Source organism: Peromyscus maniculatus, chromosome 9 (genome assembly GCF_049852395.1).
Source record: "Peromyscus maniculatus bairdii isolate BWxNUB_F1_BW_parent chromosome 9, HU_Pman_BW_mat_3.1, whole genome shotgun sequence".
NCBI classification, from domain to species: Eukaryota; Metazoa; Chordata; class Mammalia; order Rodentia; family Cricetidae; genus Peromyscus; species Peromyscus maniculatus.
In genome coordinates this window covers 42614680-42635409 of record NC_134860.1, presented here as the reverse complement: position 1 = coordinate 42635409, position 20730 = coordinate 42614680, and the positions used below count along the sequence as shown (strand labels likewise).

Sequence of the window (20730 nt, the reverse complement as noted above, 5' to 3'; positions counted from 1 at the left end):
TTCTCATTGGTTGTAAAACCAACCACATGACTGCCTCGTCACTGTCTGTTTTACAGCCCTCCAGGTCTTCTATGGTATTGAGATTAAAGGCATGTGTCTCCAACTCTGGCTGTATCCTTGAACACACAGAGATCTACCTAGCTCTGCCTACCAAGTGCTGGAATTAAAGGCATGCGCCACCAACACCCAGCTTTTGCTATGGCTCTAATAGCTCTGACACTTGGGCAACTTTATTTATTAACATCTACCTGTAGCCAAAGGTATCTCTTCTGGCACAGGAAATGGCTGCCTACTGGGGGCGGTGGCTGAGATCATGGGAAAAGATTTATCTGGCCTCTGTCCCCTCTCCCCTGAATGCACCTAGACTCATCCTTGTTCCCATGCTTCTTGCCTCTCTTCAGCCCTCTGAGCCTCTCCCCTCATCCTTCAGACTCAAAAGGAGACTGTAGTTGTCTTTGCTCACTAACACTTTCTATCAACTCACCCTCTCTATGGGGGTAAGCACAATTATAATTAGCCTGAAAAAGTCCCAAGCATGTCAGGTATTTCCTTGCCCGGGCATCACAATCCTAGATAAAGTAGTTTATGGTTGCGGGTGCCCATTCTTCCACCTGCTCCCTGCTTAATGCTCTGAGTCTGGGCTCCTTCCACTTCAGTGAAGTGCTATGTGAATGGTCTCCAGGGACAGCCAGTCAGCTCCTCTAAGACCTTTTCTCTGTCTGAGCCATGGATTCCTGGAGAGATGTAACTGTAAACACTGACTTTCTTTCCCCTCTTCACACCCTGGAGCCAGTGGACTTCTGGATCTCTGTGCATGCTTCCACAGCCCCTCTGCATGGATGTAGAGGGGCCTCTCTGAGACTGGACTCTCTGAGTTCAAACCCCAGCAGACTCTCCTCTGGTGTGCAATACCAAAGGTGGGCAGTCGCTTGATCCTAAGAAGCCTGTTGTGTGGCAGTGGAAATGGTTCCTGTTCCTTTAGGTTGCATGTGACATCCAGGGCCTGAGGACTGCAAAGCGTCTTGTGGGCTGCCTGGCTTGTAAGAAGACGTGCCCGGAGATAGCTGACAGTATCTTTATCTCTCTTCTCTTGCTGGTGATATGTTTCCCCCCTGCGCATCGTTTCCTAGATGTTAGACATCTGTCACAGGCTCCCCCCCCCCCCCAGCTAAATGTGTCCCTGTGACCCAAACCATCCTCCTCAACTATACGTTTGTAAACTTTGGGGCATCTTTAGGCAGTGAGGCCTGGTTCCAAAAGCATGTCAGTAGGGGCAGGCTTGTGAGGTTTCTCCCAGTCCTGGTTCCCAGTGTGCCTTTCGCCCCCTACAGGGTGTGAACAGCCTCTGCCCCAGGTTCCCACCTCCATGCTCTGGACTGCTCTTCCCTGCCCTCCCCACGAGGATGGATTAGAACCTTTTCTCTCCTAAGCTGCTGCTGTCAGGTGCTTTGTCCCAGCAACACAAGGCACCCAATAAACTGGCCGCAGTCTGTGCTTTCTGCTTTGCCAGATTTAATCACACCATCGACTCCTCCCAAACGTCCTCCACTGATTCACCCCCCTAAACTGCTTCTTCTTTGGGGTCCCACTCACTTGTTGCCTTTCCCATGAGGCCTCATGGGTTTCTCAGGTCAAAGGTGTTCCCTCTTCAGTGAAGACTCATAATCTTTTGCTCTTTCTTCGGGAACAATCTGTCTTTTGTATGTGTTTAGTTATATGGTTTGTCTTCCTTACAAGGCATTGGAAGCCTGCTTAAGTAGCTTCAGGACCATGTATCCTAATCCATTTTCTGAGATTCAGTGGGAATGTCCTTTCAAAGTCTGCAGACGATCTCCAGAGAATACTGAACAGGGTTGACTTTGAGAATCCTGAAATAAAATAACATGGGAAAAGCAAAAGAATGCATGCATAGCATAGATTCCTTACATGTTTTTTAAAAATTTATTAATTTATTTTATGTACTGACTGAAGCCCCCCCCCCACTCCCTCTTTCCCCTCCCCTCCCCTCCCCTTCCCCAATCCATTCTTCCTCAGTAATTGCTCAAAAGGGGCAGGCCTCCAATGGGCATCAGCAACACATGGGATACCAAAGCTTCCATAAGACCGAGCACCTCCCCCTGTATTCAGGTTGGGCAAGGCAATCCAGTACTCAAGGATTAGGTACTCAAGAGCCAGCTGGGGAATCAGAAGCAGCTCCTGCTCCCTTTGCCAGGAGTCCTACAAATAGACCAAGCTATACAACTGACTCATACATGCAGAGGGCCCGGGTCAGTCCCATGCAGGCTCCCTGGTTGTTGGTTCAGACTCTGTGAGTTCCCATGAGCCAGGCTAACCATTTCTGTGGGTTTTTCTGTGATGTCCCTGACCCCCCTGGCTCTTGCAATCCCTCCTCCTTCTCAGCAGATCTGGAGCTTGGCCCAATGTTTGGCCTTGGGTCTCACAACAAAAGACGGGGGAGAAACATGTAGGAATCGGAGTGTCATGTCAGCCATAGTACAGCTTCTACGTCACAAAAGTGGGATGTTGAAGCAGATTAGGCTAAACAGGAGGAAGCACACCCAGTCCAGCCTGATGCTGGGAGGCCAGTCAACAATCCAGAGACTGTTGGCTTTGGCTCAGTAGGAAGGGAGAAGGGAAGAGAGGTGTTGGGACAGATATTGTAGTCAGCCTTTGGTAAACATGAGTTAAGGCATGGATTTGTCAGAGTAAAAACAATCTCACAGGGATGAAGGAGATCAGCCAGTAAAGTGTCCGAAGGTGCACACTGATCCTGCATCCTTAAACTCACCATTATTTAACAGGAACAAACCGCACGTGGTTAAGCTGCCTACGTGGCTTGTACACTGAGCACTCCTCACTCTGCTACTGTTTGTCGTGGTGGCAGATTTTCCCAGTGCTTTCGCTTCTGAGCTGTCAAAACACTGCCATGCTTCTCTTCCCACCTGCTATGGTCTGAATGTAGTCTCCCCTCAACCCTCCCCCAATAAAACACCACTTGTTGACATTTAAGCCCCATTGTAAGGTATCAGGAGAGTGGAAACAATCTATGATGTTTACAGATGAGGCATTTGGAAGGCAATGTACATAAGGTCATCAGGCTAACTTCTTGGGAAGGATTTAGACCATAAGACACACCCACCCCTCTGTCTCTCATCATGTGATCCTTGTGCCACCCCAGGACTCTGCTTGCAAGAAGGGTATCATCAGTGTGGTACCCTGATCTTGGTTCTCCTGACTATCAGCCAAAGTTAAATATTTTTGTTTTCTTTTTTTTTTTAATTTTTTTTTTTTTTATTTTTCGAGACAGGGTTTCTCTATGTAGTTTTGCGCCTTTCCTGGGACTCACTTGGTAGCCCAGGCTGGCCTCGAACTCACAGAGATCCGCCTGCCTCTGCCTCCTGAGTGCTGGGATTAAAGGCGTGCGCCACCACTGCCCAGCTTGTTTTTGTTTTCTTGAGACAAGGCCTCACCATGTAACCTTGGCTGGCTAGAACACACCATGGAGACAAGGGGGTCCTTGAATTCTAGAGATCCTCCTGCCTCTAACCTCCCGAATGCCAGGATTAAAGACATGTGCCACCATGCCAGACTAAAACTTTTCTTTATAATTCACCTCTTTACAGATTCAGCCTTCAGTGCTGCATGGCTAGCATCAGAAAATGGATGACTGTAGTCTCCCTTCCTCATTGTTACATCCCTGAACCATGATTCTTCTCTGTTTACCCCTGTACCATTTCTACAGGTCCATCCATGCTTATGGTTTCATGTCTACCTCAAATGTTGAGAACTTTCAAGTATACATTTCCGGGTTACAAACAACACATCCAGCCACCTAATTTCAATCTTCAAGACTCACTTGGCATACTAAGCTCATCTCATTGGCTTCTGGCACCAGCGTGAGGCAGACTTGAGATCCCCACGCCCTAATTAGCATCAGTTTGCCACCCCACCCCACCCTTTCTGTGCTTATTTAGAACAGAGGCTGAGCATTTATAAGGAGAAGTATTGAGTAAGTTTTACACTAATCTCCAAGCTCAAGTTTTGTGTTTTATTTTCCTGACCAAATCAACTTGATCCCAAAGCTGGGTATCCTGTTCAGAGGAGCATAGCCCATCTAGTGTTGCTAGGACCCCATCCCCAGGGCCAACCAGGTGAGCTGTTGCTGCTATTAACCTGCCGGCAGGGAAGTCATGGCCTCATCACCTGTGGCTGAGAGGGCTCCTTGCAGCATACATTAGTAGGAGTTTTGATGAAAGCACTCTTGTATTCATTCCCAGTGGTTTCTAGACATCTTATAGCTAAGCTCCCCTCAGGGAACCCTACACCCAGGCTAGCTGTTGCCTTTGGAGTCTCTTGCCTTTTGAACTGGCCACCTAAACAAGTGACTCCACAGACAGTTTCCCAAGCATACTGCTTATTTATTTGTAATATGGGGAGTTGCTGCTGCTGCTGTTGTTTTTAGACAGTGTCTCAAGTAGCCTGGGCTGGCCTTGTACTCCCCACATGGCCAAGGATGACTTTGGATCCCCAAAGCCATCCTAACATCTTCTAATAATTAACTCAGATCCACTTCTTGATTTCTAAAATTTGTGAACATTTTAAGTTTCAAATAGTTTATCCTAGATTCTCTGAATTAGTATGCAAAGACTGATATCATTGTGTAATGATGATTTTCCTTCTTCCCACCCATTATATGTTGTTGATTTTTTTCCCCTAAAACCTAAACTGTTAAATGAAAAGAGTGATGGCAATAGTCTGTCACAGTTCCTTCTCTAAGGCAAATGCTTCTGATTTATCACTATGAGTGAAATCTGGTGTGTGTTTCTGGTGGAGGCCCCTTATCAAGTTAAGGAAGTTCCCATGCATTTTTTTAAAAAAGAAAATCGTAAATGTCATCTTTTATCAAATGTTTTTTTCTAAGTATGTTCAGATCACCACATTTTTCACACAGCTACTGTGAAGACCGATGGGCCTAGGTGCATGGAGGAGCTGTTCTGTGCCTTTCCCTACAGTGACCTTGACTCAGTTTACTTCCAAGTAATGCATTATTTTTGTATTAGTAATGAAAGATAGAACACCTCCTGTGTTTTCTTTATTGGAATAGTCTATAGATGACTGAGATCGCATATTTCTTAAAGGTTTGCTAGGATTCATTATAAAAGTAACTGGACCCATTGTTTATTTATTGTGGATTGGGAGAGTAGATTTTAATTTATTTTGTGACTCCAGGCTTTTAATTAGATTCTTTTCCTTCCTCCCTCCCTCCCTCCCTCCCTCCCTCCCTCCCTCTCTCCCTCCCTCCCTCCCTCTCTCCCTCCCTCCCTCCCTCCCTCCCTCCCTCCCTCCCTCTCTTCCATGATTTGTTTATTGTTGTTGTTGTTTTTTGAGATAGGGTCTTATTCTATAGCTCAGGTTGTCCTAGAACTCATAGTAATCCCCCTGCCTAAGCTTCTGCATGCTAGAATTACAGACATGGTCCACAGTGCCTCCTAAGAGTTTTCTCTTTGAATCCACTTTAGTTAGCTTTGCTCTCTATACGATTTGTTCATGAACCCCAGCTTTCAAATTCTTTGACAAAATCACCTCTCTCGTTATTCTCCCTACTCCTCCTGTCTTCGACTCGATGGAATTTACTTAGTATTTGCCCACTGCTCTTCTACAGTGTTAGTCAAGGCCACGAAAGACAGAGAAGGCTGGCGCCTGCCACAGATGGGAGGAGTCCAAGGAAGAATCAACTAGCTGCAAGGCAGGCCTTAGATGCAGTTTCAGGACAGAAGCAGCAGGTGGGTGGAGCAATGAGTGGGGTGTGAGTGGGTTAGTTAATGGTGTCACGCCAGTGTCCACTTCCTGGTGTTGACCATTCTGTTATGGCTGTGTAAGAGATTAACATCGGGGAAAGCAGAGTGGAGCATGTACAGTTATTTCCAGCTTTTCTGGTACATCCAAAATAACTTCGGAAAAGAAATCAGAGGTGGTTGGACAAAAAGAAATATATCTCTATATCTCTATCTCTATCTGTATATCTATCTATCTATCTATCTATCTATCTATCTATCTATCTATCTATGTATGAAGGGATTGTTCTAGTGTCTGTACAGAAACCAACTGTGGGAGGGAAGAGGCTGAGAAGAACAGAGCTTGGGAAAAGGTGTTTGACCAGAGTGGAGGCAGAAGTGATGATGAAACTTACTAAGTTTTAAAAGTGACCACATCTCTACCTTGGTCACTTCTGGTCCATGACAACGTTCATTCTTTTTGTGTGTGCCTGTGGGATGTGCATGCAAGTGAAGGCCAGATACCAACACAGGGTATCTGCCTTGATTACTTTGACACTATAACTGACTAGACTAGCCAGTGAGCTCAGGGATTTGCCTGTGTCCACCTCCCCAGTGGTAAGGCATATGCTGCCATGCCCAGCTTTTCACATGGGTGCTGGGAATCTGAACTCAGGATCTCAAACTTGTATACAATATTATATACTATCAAGTATTATTGTATATGCTATAATAGCATATATTGTTTGTACATTGTAGCATTTTCGTGGATGTATACAATGCATTTTTATAGAACTCTCTTCATCATCTCTTACGTTTTTTCCCCTTTACATTGATCCTTCATCCCCAATGGTCCCACTAATACTTGGATATCATCTAATTTTTTTTTTCAAGACAGGGTTTCTCTGCATAGCCCTGACTGCCCTGGAACTAGCTCTGTAGATCAGGTTGGCCTTGAACTCACAATGATCCAACTGCTTCTGCCTCCCAAGTACTGGGATTAAAGGCATGCTGCCTGCCATTTTTTTTTTTTAAATCTAGATTCTGCATAATGAGAGAAAATGTGTGGTATTTGTCCTTCTGAGTTTGGCTTTTCTCGTGTGATTATCTTCCATTCCATCTATTTTCCAGCAGATGACATGGCTTCATTGCGAATAACATTCCACACTTCCTGCTTCACTGGTCCAGGTGCTCAGGCTGACTCTGTCGTGAGGCTTTTGTGTACAGTGCTGCAGTGGACACAGTGGACAGGTGTCTCTACCGACATTGGTCCTTCAGGTATAAGTCCCAATGTGGGATTGCAGCATCATGTGGTGGTTCTATTTCAGCTTTTTGGGCAACCTCCATGTGCATTTCCACAGCCGCTACGCTAATTGACATTCCTACCTGTAATGTAGAGGGCTCCTTTCCCCAGCCCTCACCAGCATTTGCTGTTTGCTTTCTTAGCAGTGGACATTCTGAGTGGAATGAGATAGAGTCTTGGTGTGGGGTTTTTTTTTTTTTTTTGACTTTCCTTCCTTTTACATCTGACGATGTTGAATGTCTTTCATTATTTATTAGCCATTTGCATTCCTTTTGAGAACCTTTGTTTAATTCATTTGCTATCACATCCTGGAGTACTTGAGTTCTACCCAGAAATCCCTTGCCTGTACCTACATCTTGAGGTGTTTTCCCCTAGAACCTCCCACTTTTTACACTAAGATCTTTGATCCATTTTGAGGTGACTTTTGTCCAGGGTAGCATCTAGGAGTCTGTCTTTTATACATAGGAATATCCACACGTCCCAGCACCATTTGCTTAAAGGTATCCTTTCTTCAACATGAATTTGCCTTCGTTGCTAGACTCAGCTGGCTGATGCTGTGTGGGCTTTTCCTGGACCCTCTATTCTGTCTCACTGTCTATATGCCTGTTTGTGAGAGCATTGTGCTGTCCTGTCACCAAGGCTCTGCAGCATTGTTGGAAACCATCTCTGTGAGTCTCTAGCACTGTTCTTTGCCCTTGGATTGCTATGGCTACTTGGAGCCATTTGTGTATGTGTGTGTGAATGTAACTTGAATTTTGGTGAGAATTACGTTGAATCTACAGATCAATGTCACTAATAGAGTCATTTTTACATAAATTGTCCAAATCTAAGCATATCTTTTTGTTTCCTACTGTCTTCTCTAATTTTTTTGAGACATAGAAAATCTTTGGTTTTTGTGTGTTAGTTTTATATCCTGCTACTTTGCTGAAAGTGTTTATTAGATGAATCTTTGGTGGCTTTTAAGGATAGTATCCTATTATCCATGGCTATGGGTAACATGGCTTCTTCCTCTGTAGAAGGACACGAAATCCATGCACTCAAAGATAAGTGCTGGAGAAACCAGAATTGTTGAACACTCAGGCTTATTTTGTAAATGGAAAGAAATGGTATCTGTTCCCCTGGAAGGCTGGAGTGGATGTTGTTTGATGTGTGGTGATCCTTTGCTAATCCATGGAGCCAGTCCTCACCTGAATACTCCAGAATCCTGAGCGTTGTTTCTCAGTCAATAGAACCCATCCTCATGAAAGGGGTCCTATATACTTTGCAAACGAGTTTGATATTATGCTAATTGTAAATGTTTGTCCCTAGGCCCAGACTCCTGAGCACTGTTTCTCGGTCAGTAAACCCCACCCTTATGCTTATTACAAACCCTTTCTCCCTAGGCCCTGTCCTGAGCACTGCTTCTCTGTCGATAGAACCCATGGTCATGGAAAAGGTCTCGGATGCTTTGCCAAAGAGATATACTTTGCAAGGGAGTTTCAAGGTAGTCATGCCTAAAGCTTAGTTGTGATAATTGTCATGAGGAAACTTTCCCCAAAGTTTTACCATGTTTCAATGTGTAAAAGATAAACCACGTGGCAGCAGACTCCAGAAGTTTGAACCAGCCTGGCTAACTAAGTCGAGCTGAACTGACTTTTCCTTTTGCCTCCCCGGAATCATTTCCCTGCTGATAGCAGAGCTTGCAGGGCCCCACATCCCTTTGCTATTTCTGTCTTGTTTCCATCTGGTCCCTTGTTGCTGCTGAGACTCAAGTACTGTTTTAAAGGAAATAGAGAGGGTGGATTTCCTGATCTTGTTTATTATTTTATGGACAGTTTTTCTCTCCCCCATTGATACAATGTAGCCTATGTATCTTGAATAGAGCTTTCATTATGCTGAGGCATGTTCCTTCTATTCCTAGTTTCTTCAGGACTTTTATCACGAAGTGGTGATGGACTTGTCAAATGCCTTTTTCTGCAGCTATTGAGATGCCAATTGCAATTTCTACCTTTGAGTCTATTTTTGTGCTGAATTACACTTATTGATTTACATATATTATCCTTGCATTACCACATCAGGTTGATTATAGTGTGTACAGTCTTTTATCTTTTTTTTTTTGAGACAGAGTCTCTCTATGTAACTCTGGTTGTTTTGGAACTCAATGTGTAGACCAGGCTGGCCTCAAACTCACAGAGATCTGCCTGCTTCTGCCTCTCCAGTTCTGGGATTAAAGGCTTGTGCTACAATACCTGGCTTGTAGTCTTTTTAATTTGTTGTTGAATTTAATTTTCAAGTACTTGGTTAAGCTTCTGTGTCAATCAGATAAATTGGTCTATAGTTTTGTTGCTGCTGCTGGTGGTGATGGTGGTGGTGTATCATTATCCAACTTTTAGCAGAGGGGTGGGAAATACCAGCTTTGTGGAATCTGCTAGTGTTCCTTCCCTTTCTGTTTTATGGAACCATTTGTTCGTCTTGAAAGGTCTCTGGTAGAGTATGACAGTGAACCCATTTGGTATTGGGCTTTTACGGGTTGGAAGACTTTATCATGGCTTCGATCTTACTGCACTTTTTGTATTCAATATTTGTCTTCTTAGTGGGTAATTTTTTCCTAGGCGTAAAAGTCTCATTTCCACGGGAGCACAAGTAATAGAAGCACTTGGGTCCTTTACATCCACCCTCAATTAGGTCAGGAAAAGGAGAGCTGGGATCCGGATGGGATAACAATCATTAAAGCCGAGGTCAGGCCACCACTCAGGGGCGTGGATTTCAGCTTGTGAGTGGCTTTTCTCCTCTTCCCAGAGTTCTGGCTGCCACTTCCCGGCAGACTTGCACCTGCTGACTTCCCCCTACCACACAGCTTGTGGTCTGATTTCTCTGCACAGATGTTTGCATTTGAGAGTCTGTGTCTTTGTTACCTCCTACCTCTCGTGTGTCTGCAGTGGTTCAAACAGAGTGGGCGATCGCTTGCTTAGTCTGAGAGCAAGGCCATGTTCTTTGGGGTTTGGAGATGTAAAATCCCCTGGGTTTTCTAATGTTCCTGGCGGAGGGGCTTGGTGGCAAGTCCTGTTTCAAGGTGGTCTTTGCAGAGATTCTTTTGTCTGCACCAGTGCAAGTCCCTCCTCCTCCTCCTCCTCCTCCTCCTCCTCCTCGGTGTCTGCTTGCTGCACACTGCAGGGCTCCCACCTAAAGCGCCACTTCCCCAGTGCATCAGTGGGTCCTCTAGACCGGTGGTTCTCAACCCTCCCAGTGCTGTGACCCTTTATGCAGTTCCTCATGCTGTGCTGACCTCCAACTATAAAATTATTTTCATTGCTACTTCATAACTGTAGTTTTGCTACTGTCATGAACTGTAATGTAAATATCTGATTTACAGGACATGGACTCCCATGGGGTTGCAAACCACAGGTTGAGAACCACCGCTCTGGGGACTTTCCTCTCCTCTTTCATGTGTGGATCCACTTGGGTGGGGATTTCCCCTCTCTCCTACTACTTTTCTCAACAAAGCTAGGGGCTACGGCTTACTTTACAAATCTGAAGTTCCGGCATCGAACCCCCTCCTGTTTTCTGTTGCCTTCCCTTGTGTTCCCTTACATCTCACCTCTCCCTGAAGCCACGTAGCCCAGCTACTGTTTCAAATTCCTAGAGATGCAGGCAGGTACAGGGTGTCTAGTTTCCATCTCCAGAGTCTTGTGTATTGCTTTTTAAATCACTTCATCTTGCTAAAGTTGGTTTTTTTTTTGTCATTTCAATGAGTTAACTTTCAAAAAAACTTTATTGTTCTCTGTTTACTCTTAAGTTCACTGATGCTTTGTTGTTTCTTTAACAAATATTTGCTCAGCTCCTCTCACCAAAGCCACCAAGAGGGACAAAAGCCACTGCCGGTAAGAAGGGACGCATGTGATTTGGACCAAGCCCAGACTGTCCAAGCAGGTCATCCCACATGATCCCACAGGAGCCAGTGTCCCCGCTTTAGCTCATGCTTCTGACCATGCCGGGGGCCCATATGGCCATCTGAAGAAGGGGGCATTATCCCACATTTGGATCACAGTGGGTTAGACTGACGAATTTTGCAAGCTCAAAATGCACTGTAGAGTCATAATTATGTGTCGTCACACTCAGGAGCGATCTTCAGAGACAGTGAGGAACTATGGATGTAGCCCAGTTGTGGAGTGTCTGCTTAACTTCCACGATATCTTGAGGTGAGAATCCATATGGAGTCCTGGGCAACACCCAATGAGCTAGCTTCCTGGATGGGGTCTGGGAAAAAAAATCCCACTGGGGAGATGAGAGATGAGGAAGTCTGGTTGGTGCTGAATGGATGGACCTTGTGGGGCTGGGCAAGAGTGTGATAAACACAACTTTCTGAAGATGATGCCTGTATGGATTACTTTGTCACCCTGGGACAAAGTACCTTATAGAAACAGTGTAAATGAAAAGAGGTTAATTTCAGCTCGTGGTCTCAGAGGTTACAGTCCACAGTGGTAGGAGAGGCACCCTGGCATGAGAGGCACCTGGTGGGGGTGGCTTGCTCTGTGGCAGTGGGAGATTTTTGATCTTAGTGGATCAGAGAACAGAGGTGAGGCTAGAAGCAAGGCTGGACTATAATTCTCAAGGCCTACATCTCCCAGCTAGGTCTTACATGCCCAAGTTTACATAACTTCCAAAACAGTCCTTTCAGCTGGGGACCAAGGGTTCAAACACATGAGCCTATGGGGGACATTCCCTAGTCCAACTGCAAAAACACATCAAACTTGCACATCCTCCTCGGACTCGCTACCTATCTCTCCAACCCTGGCAAATTTCAGTAGTTACTAGATGCACCATCCTCTAGGGGGTACTTCACTCAACATTGTTAGGTTCCCTCCACCCCACCCAAATGGTGGTTGGCACTAACAATGTCCCACAATGGCAGTCTATTTCAGGCTGGACTCTGACAGGGTAGAAGGGTTGCTGGCAGACAGACAAAGCTTATACTCAGCACTGAAACTTGTGAAGGCTTTCTGTTGTCAGGAAGAGCCTCTACTTCCCTACCTCTGGCACATGGGTTATCAAATCCGAGGTAGCACACATCTGTAATGCATATCAAAGTGCTCTCCCCTCCAACACACGCACGCACGCACGCACGCACGCACGCCTTTTGGCTCTTTTCGCCTACCCGACATCTATATAAACTTCCAGGCTGTTTGGCTTGCACCTCAAGCTACCTCCGCTCTCTCCGCAGCTGCCTCCGCTCTCTCCGCAGCTGCCTCCGCTCTCTCTGTAATTGACAAGGCTTCCCCACCATTTTGCTACTCTCTCTGCCTCCAAGCAACTTTGACTTTCCACAGATAAACCTTTCTTATGTCTGCCCATGAACGAGTCCAGTGCGGTGGATTCACCGGACCCTTTCCCCCTCGCTTACGATCACTGTCCTTCATGATCTGCTGGGCCTTCTGCATTCTGTTCAATTTCCACACATGCTCATGCTCACTTTACTAATATTCTTCCCCTCACAACGCAAATGACTGGTGCTGCTTTTTATGTGAAGCAATTGCAGAATGAAACCTCATGAGGTGGAAACTAAAATCATGGGGATTCCTGACGCTGGAAGTTCAGAAATATTTCCATTTCCTGAACCTTCATTGCAATGAAAAACACTAATCAATCAAGTAGGTATTCTCTCTCTCTCTCTCTCTCTCTCTCTCTCTCTCTCTCTCTCTCTCTCTCTCTCTCTCTCTCTCGTAAAACCATCTAACTTACTGCAGACAGAAAGAAAATCTGCTATGTGTATAGGGGTCTGTCTACTTACTTGGGACAGACATCACAGGCCAAACTTAACGTCATGAGGTCTTAAGTAGATGGTTAGCAGGTTTAGGACTATGTGAAAATAGGGTTTCCAGTCCGACTGGGTGTCTGCTCTAGAAACTCAAGTCTGTTATCTTGTGATGGGCAAGGTTAGTGACGGAAATTGGCCAAAGGGAAGATGAAGAATGATAAATATTACCCCTGTGGAGTTAGCAGGAAAGTTCAGTTTGGGGAAGCACATACCAATGCTTTTAGAAGGAATTCTGTTATTTAATCTGCCCTTCCTCTAGGCCTGTGTACACCAGACGGTTTAATACACAGTTGACTAAGTGACAGAGAGTTCTCGGAAGAACTAATCACTTTCTTCACATTTCTGAAGGGTTGTGTGATGGAATGGAAACTGGGTTTAATTTTTGAAGCCAGATAATAGAATGGAGACTGAAGGTGGAGAGGGGTACATGTATGTTTCCCCAAAACCATCATCAATAATCCCATGGGCAGTCCCAGGAGTTAATGAGATCTTGACTCAGGAAATATTCAATCAATGATTGCCATATGTGGGCTGCAAGGATATCTCAGTGAGTAAAATGTTTGCCAGATAAGCAGAGGGACCCGAGTTTCATGTCCAGGACCCAAGTCAAAAAGCCAGGTGGTACACAAGTGTATGTCCAGCGTGGGGGAGGAGGAGACAGAGAGGTCCTTGGGGCCTAGTCTGCTTAGTGAGTTCCAAGCCAGTGAAAGACTCCATCTCAGAAAGCAAAGTGGACAACAGCTAGCTACTGCAGAACATTACCTGAGGATGACCCAGCCTCCATTTTCACATAGGCATGTGGACACGGACACACACACACACACACACACACACACACACACACACACACACACAAAGATCATCATATCCCTTAATAATTCAGTCTATGAGCAGAATAGTTAGAGAGATGGTAGACAGGACTGGATTCATAGCATTTACAAGTCAATACCATGTGAATGTATATTTGAACACATACACATTCGGCACTATTTTAAGTTAGCATATAACATATACTATATATTTTTTAAAAGAGTAATATATTTATTTATTTTATGTATATGAGTGCTCTACCTGCATGTCTGCCTTTATGTCAAAAGAGGGCATTGGATGCCATTATAGATGGTTGTGAGCCACCAAGTGGTTGCTGGGAATTGAACTCAGGACCTCTGGGAGAGCAGCTAGTGCTCTTAACCTCGGAGCCATCTCTTCAGCCCCATTATCCTTTGTTTTCAAAAGTATTCAAAATTAGGAAGACAATTCCAGCCAAGTTGCAGGCTGGCATCCCCTAGAGTCAGATCACAGATCATTTTCCTTCAGATAGGCTCCAGCTAGAAATGGCTTAAACTACCACATCCATAGGCAAATGTATGTGGATCCTTGGTGTTCTCTAGCCTTCCTGTAGCTCTCTTCTGCCTTGCCTGAACATCATTTCTTGACTCTTGTCTGTGAATGGCCATACTGCCTTCTTAGGTCTCTGCTTTGCTAACCACCATTGACAACTTGGTTAAATTAAGAAATGCCTAGGGTATTAGTGAGGCATGCCTTTGAGAGTGTCTATGAGGGCTTATCCAGAGAAAACTGGGAAACAAGACTGACTCTGTATGTGGGTGGCACTGTCCCCCATAGGCTAGATCCCGGAGCTAAATAAGAAAGAGAAGCAGCTGAGAGCTGGAATTTCCCCTCCTTCTGCTTCTGGTTCCTTCCAAACGTAAAGAGTCCCAGCTACATACTTCCACCAAATGGAACTCTGTCATGGCTCCTCCCCTTACCCCTATGGTGGACTGTCTCCTTCCAAACTGTGAGCCAATAAAGCCATCCTTAAGCTGCTTCTATCAGGTGTTCTGTTACAGAGATGGAAACATGACCAGTGCCCTCATTTACTTCATCACACCCTTCTTCAATGCCCTCTGACCCGGTTCCCTCATGGTCCCCTCACAGCCTTTCCAGTCTACTTTGTCTCCAAGGGCAAAGATCTGAAGACTTTACATTAATCTCACAGTGACAGGGCTCTTAAGGGACTTTTGCTACATCATCCCATGGAGAAAGGTGAAAGAGAAGAAAAAGAGACAGAGAGACAGATGACCTGTGTGAGAAGGAACCAAATTTTCCTTTTATAACAAGTCAGCCCCCAAGATGCTGGCATTAATCCACCACTCATTAGAGCCCATTCCTTAACACAATTATGTTGGGGTAAAATTTCTAAGTCATGCTTTTTGGGGAACATATTCAATCACTGACATCACAGGAATGATTAGTAAAAATTACCTAGTTTTATAGGAGAAATCAACATCTAAGAAGTATACACCGAGAAGCATACATCTATCTACATTAAAGGTCATTGTGGCCACCTTTTGCAAGTAGACTTCCATATTGCCTCAAGACTGAGAACAAGAAAAAGGGCTCCTCCCAACTCTGTCTGTGACCTCCACTCTCCCACTCAACACCCATGCTCAAACCACCTGCAGACACCTTGTCTCCTAAAGAATAATTAAACACTAAAAAAGTAAATAATTTAATCAATAAGTGGGCAGATGAATGGAGCAGATCATTGTTAAGAAAGAAATACAATTGACCAATAAATATTTGAAAAATTTTCAGTGTCTGTAGTCGTCAAGGAAAGGCAAACTAAAATTATAGTCAGAATGGCTGTCACTGAGAACCCAAATGCTGGCAGGGGCATGGGAAAGAGGAGTCCCTATAGAGTGGTGGGGGATTATAAACTTGTGCAGTCACTATAGAAATAAGTATGGAGGTTCCTCCAAAAATAAAACTACCGAATGATCTGACTACATTACTTTTGGGTATACTCCCTAAGGATTCAAAGTAAGCATCCCACAGAGATACCTGTATCCAGGTCTACTGCTGCACTGTTCATGAGGACTGAAATCCAGGGCAGCCTAGAGTCCTGTCACTATTGGTTCTCAGCCTTCCTAACGCTGTGACTCTTTAATACGGTTCCTCATGTTGTGCTGACCTCCAACCATAAAATCATTTCCATTGCTACTTCATAACTATACTCTTGCTACTGTTATGAATTTAACGTAAAAATCTGTGTTTTCTCATGGTCTTAGGTGACCCCTGTGAAAGGGTCATTCAATTCCCAAAGGGGTCATGACCCACATGTTGAGAAACACAGCACTAGAGGGATGGTGAAGAAATGCGGAATGTGTACACACCATGGCTTTTGTTCAGTCATACAGAAGAATCAAATTGTATCATTTGTATTGATGGCACTGAAGATCACGTTTGGTGAAATAAGCTACCAAGAAAGTCAAATGTTGCCCGTGTTTTCGTGTACAGAACCTGAATTAAAACGACGTCCCCACACCTTATACACAGACACTCCTTACGCACACCCACACACATACTTGCCACACCCACCCACCCATACACATACACACACACATCACATACTTAGACACTCATTACACACCACACACACACACACACACACACACACACACACACACACACACACACTCACATCCTCACCCTCGTTTTCTCGCTCTCTTCTCTTTCCACTGTTCTGCTATTCCATAACTTGCATTTGAAAAGGGACTCGTAGTGACATGGTGATTCTCACAAGTCATCTGTTTCGAGGAGAGTGGCAGCACACTGGAGTCATTGCACGATGGAGAGTATTTTCTGTGATGGCTCCAGAGACTGGATTAGATGATGACAGACTAGCATGGAGGAAGGGGGTCCACTTCTCACATGTGGATTTGAAAACAGCTCTGATTCAGGCTCTTATGAGCCCTGTTAAGATACAGACTAAAAACTAGGTTTCTGGAAGAGTCTGCCCTTCTAAGCAGCTCCCAGGTGACACAGAGGCTACGGCAGGAGACTGCCCTTCTCTACCTCCCTCTGCCCAGTGCAGAACTGTAGAGCTGCAAGAGATTTCAAATCTTGTCTGCTTACCTCTGGAATATGGATCTATAGCAGGATCACACTCAAGTCTAAAGAAAAAGTTTCCTCTAGACTGTCCAAATCAGTTGGTTCTGTTAAGAAATAAGCAATTTCTGCCAGGTGGCAGTGGCACACACCTTTAATCCCAGTACTTGGGAGAGCAGAGCCAGGCGGATCTCTGTGAGTTCAAGGCCAGCCTGGTCTACAGTGTGAGATCCAGGAAAGGCACCAAAGCTACATAGAGAAACCCTGTCTTGAAAAACAAAAAACAAAAAACAAACAAACAAGACTTTGGAGAAACGATTTAGTACAACCAAAAAGTCAGATCTGATACTGTTTAATGGGGTGTCATTCCACTCAGAACACTTTCCCCTCCTGGGAGCAAGCCTGCAGAGACCTAATGAATATTGATTTGCACCTTACCAGGAGCAAGCCTGCAGAGACCTAATGAATATTAATTTGCACCTTACCGATGGAGAAATGACATTATGGAAATGGATATGATTCACGTTTTATTCCCCTGGGACGTAATTTCAATTTCAAATGTCTTGACTCGGTGTTTGTTTCTCTTGAGTAATGACAATGCTGATACTTTCAGATGCTTTTTGTAACATCAACAGTCCCACAATGGACATGGTGTAGCCTGCATGTTTGAAGGTTTTATGCACATGTTGTATTGCTTCCCAGAGCTTAGATGCTGGGTTGCCATAGTTTCCTCTCTGTGAAATGAAGCTGTGGTTTGGATGTTTCCTGCAGCCTTGGTAATTGCTGTTTTTACTTTTTTGGTTCTTTATCTTCACCAACAAAATCTCCCTTCAAGTTAAATAAACGTATATGCTGGTCTAGTCACATATAAACAAGCCAGTTGTGAGGCCCAGGAAGTTAACATTGGCTTCAGGAGGGGCTTCTCTTCACCATCTGCACCTTGCAGCCACACCATCTCAGCTAGAACTTCCCTTCCTCCATCTTGAAGCCACACAGGCTGCTCGGGAAATGAGAGACTCCAGCCCAGTACCACCTCCCAAAGAACCTTGCTGGTGGACAGACATTTCACAGTCCATCTCCATGGGTTTCCCTGACACAAATGCACCCCGTGTTTATCCCACAGAAGCTCTGTCTGGTGGCAGAACACAGGAGGCACTTTCTTTGGATGTGTTTTTGCTTCTCAAGCAGTAAGTTGAGCAAGTGACCTAAAATTAATTCTCATTTAAGAATGTTCTGTGCAGGAGCCCTGGGTTTTGGGGGATGGGGGAGAGCTTTCATGGTATAGTAGACTGAGGCTACACTGAGAGTGAGATCATTCACTAGGCTGATACCCCCGCCCCGCCCATGGGCAGGTATCCCAGGGAGGGTCCGGCTTCCATTCCTGATGAATGAGGATGAGGATATTCTCACTACTGCAAAGGAGAGAGGACGTGCGAGCACTTGGTCATCTGTGGACTTTGAAACACGTAGGAGGTGGTAACGGCAGCCCCCAGCAAATGATCATCTACAGGTACAATCATTTGTCTTCTTCCCTGTTAGACTAAGGATGGATGGCAGATGTCTGCTGGCTTTGAAGACCCTCCTCTCCAGTCTCTCAAAGCAGCCCTGGCAACGGACACTAACAGCGACAACATCTGAAATCCAGCACAGGGCTGACACTGAGCTGTGGCTTCCAGGACTGTGTCCAGTTCACGGTAACAGACACCAGGAACCCTGGAAATGCAGGGTTTCAGATTTACTGAAGCTTTTCTAGAGCTGGAACATCTCAGCCTCCCTGCCTGCCTCACTGTCCTTTGGAGCCATTGATTCCTAAAGATCCGGGACAGCATAGACCATGAACTCAGCTTCCTCTGTGTCCAACAGCATCTAGGATTGTCAGCAGTGAGCATGCTGAGAACTCTGGAAGCCTCCCCAGCATGTGCTTCCTGCACTAGGTCCGTTCTCTATTTATACTTAGTTCTCAGCCACATGGATACTTTTCTTGCAAGGACCCTATTCTTGGCCCTAGCACAGTGTGGCTGTGCCCCAGTGCCCACGGGCCTCCTGTGTGCTTACAGGAGGATGGAGAATAAATCTTTTTTGAACTTCCCGGACTCTTCCTCAGAGTCCTCCCTTCTACGATACTTGTCATCTTAGTCCTTTTCCATACAGGAGACCTTCATTTTCCTCCAATGGAATGAAGCAGAGTGTGATTTAATTTTTTTTAAGTCTCAGGGACAAAAATTAGCAAAGGCTAATTCCTGACTCCTTCCCCATGTCAAGCATGGGTGTCAATTGGGCTCCGCTGACATAATCACTTAGGGACACAGGCGGGGGCTATGGGGCATCTCACAATTGTTGCTAGCCTGATGACTGAGAAAGAGGAATAGGCTGGGTTGTAGGACCTAAAATTCAGGGTTTTCCCCCCAAAGTGGCACATCTGCTCCCATCCCCTTGTCCAAAGCAAGAGACAGGGAAGCGAAGGGAACATGTGGGGCTGCCTTCTCTCAGGAGGTTTTAGCACATGTTCTCTGCCGACCATCTCACGCCTGGGAGAGTCACAGTCCCTAGAAGAGGGGGAGAGGTCATTTCAACTCCTCCCGAGGATGAGCCAAAAGATTTCCAACACAGCAAAAGAAAGAGAGTTGAGTTTTTCACCCAATTGGAGTCTTAACACTGCAAATGTCATCCGGGTTACAAGGGTGCAACAATGGACTGGGATTTGTGAAAGGCCTGTAGATGTGATCAAATTGTCACATCACTGACTCCACAGGACAGTGTACCTGCTCATCATTCCCTGCCCTCACTCTGACCAGAATGGGAATACTGACTTGAGCAAGGAAAATGTGGTGATAGCAATGGTGACTGGGTATTTTTCTTGCAAGTTAGCCCTGGCTAAGCAGGAACTTTTTAATGTGTCGTTCAGGGCCTAACAGTACTGCAATAAAATCAATAAATGCCAAGCATAAATGGCCTCAGAAGAACCTAAACAGCACCTTGTGCAATTAATTCTCCTGAGAGCTGCACTCTCAGAAGTGGGTGGGGAGTGCTCCTTTCCCCTTGCCCTGGGATAAATGACTCTCTCCATGGAGCTAATCTACTTGGTTCTGTTTTCCCTAAGTGCTTTGGATTTAAAATGCTTCTAAGAGCGTAGCTTAAGTTTCAGTCTTATAGATAAGTTGGATAAAAGGTGTGTATGCCCGTGTGGTTCCTCAAATAGGCAATTCACCAGGAAACTATTACATCAGTTTTTTTTTCCGTGCTGTGTGACACAGCCAGCAAATGAACCAGTGACCATTTCCCCAAACAGATGAGCCTGAAACAAACTGATAAATACTGCTCGCCTCAAAATGAGACTTGAGGTCTCAGAGCTACCATAACAGTAGGTTATCCTGGTCAACATTGCTGCATTCCTGGTTTGCTTTAAAAATCCATTAAAAATATACGAGGAGCCGTATGGGCAGCACAAGATGGCCTTGATGGTTTTTTTTTTTTTTTTTTTTTGGGTTTTTCGAGACAGGGTTTCTCTGCGTAGCTTTGCGCCTTTCCTGGAGCTCACTTGGTAGCCCAGGCTGGCCTCGAACTCACAGAGATCCGCCTGGCTCTGCCTCCCGAGTGCTGGGATTAAAGGCGTGCGCCACCACCGCCCGGCTGGTTTTTGTTTTTTTTAAGTGGTCATGAAGCTGGTGGTCGGTAGGGAGGTAGGGTTGAATCTGGGAGGAACTGGGGGAGCAGGAGGGAAGAATATGATAAAAATCCTCTGTGTGAAATTCTCACAAGAATTATTTAAAAGTGTGTGTGTGTGTGTGTGTGTGTGTGTGTGTGTGTGTGTGAGAGAGAGAGAGAGAGAGAGAGAGAGAGAGAGAGAGAGAGAGAGAGAGAGAGAGAGAGAGAGGGAGAGCGAGCGCTAATGGCGGTTGTCACCTTGGCACACCTAGGAAGAGGGAACTTCAACTGAAAAATGGATGTGACCAGCCTGGCCTGTGGCC

At 45.3% G+C, this 20730-nt stretch overlaps 1 long non-coding RNA gene across 1 annotated transcript; it reads left to right on the top strand.

The window, feature by feature from the left end:
* Positions 1 to 11039: 11039 nt before the first annotated feature.
* On the top strand, positions 11040 to 18850 carry LOC143267155 (uncharacterized). Its single transcript, XR_013042064.1, has 2 exons — positions 11040 to 11255; positions 18302 to 18850. It is a non-coding gene; the product is annotated as an uncharacterized LOC143267155 (long non-coding RNA).
* The last annotated feature ends 1880 nt before the right edge of the window (positions 18851 to 20730 follow it).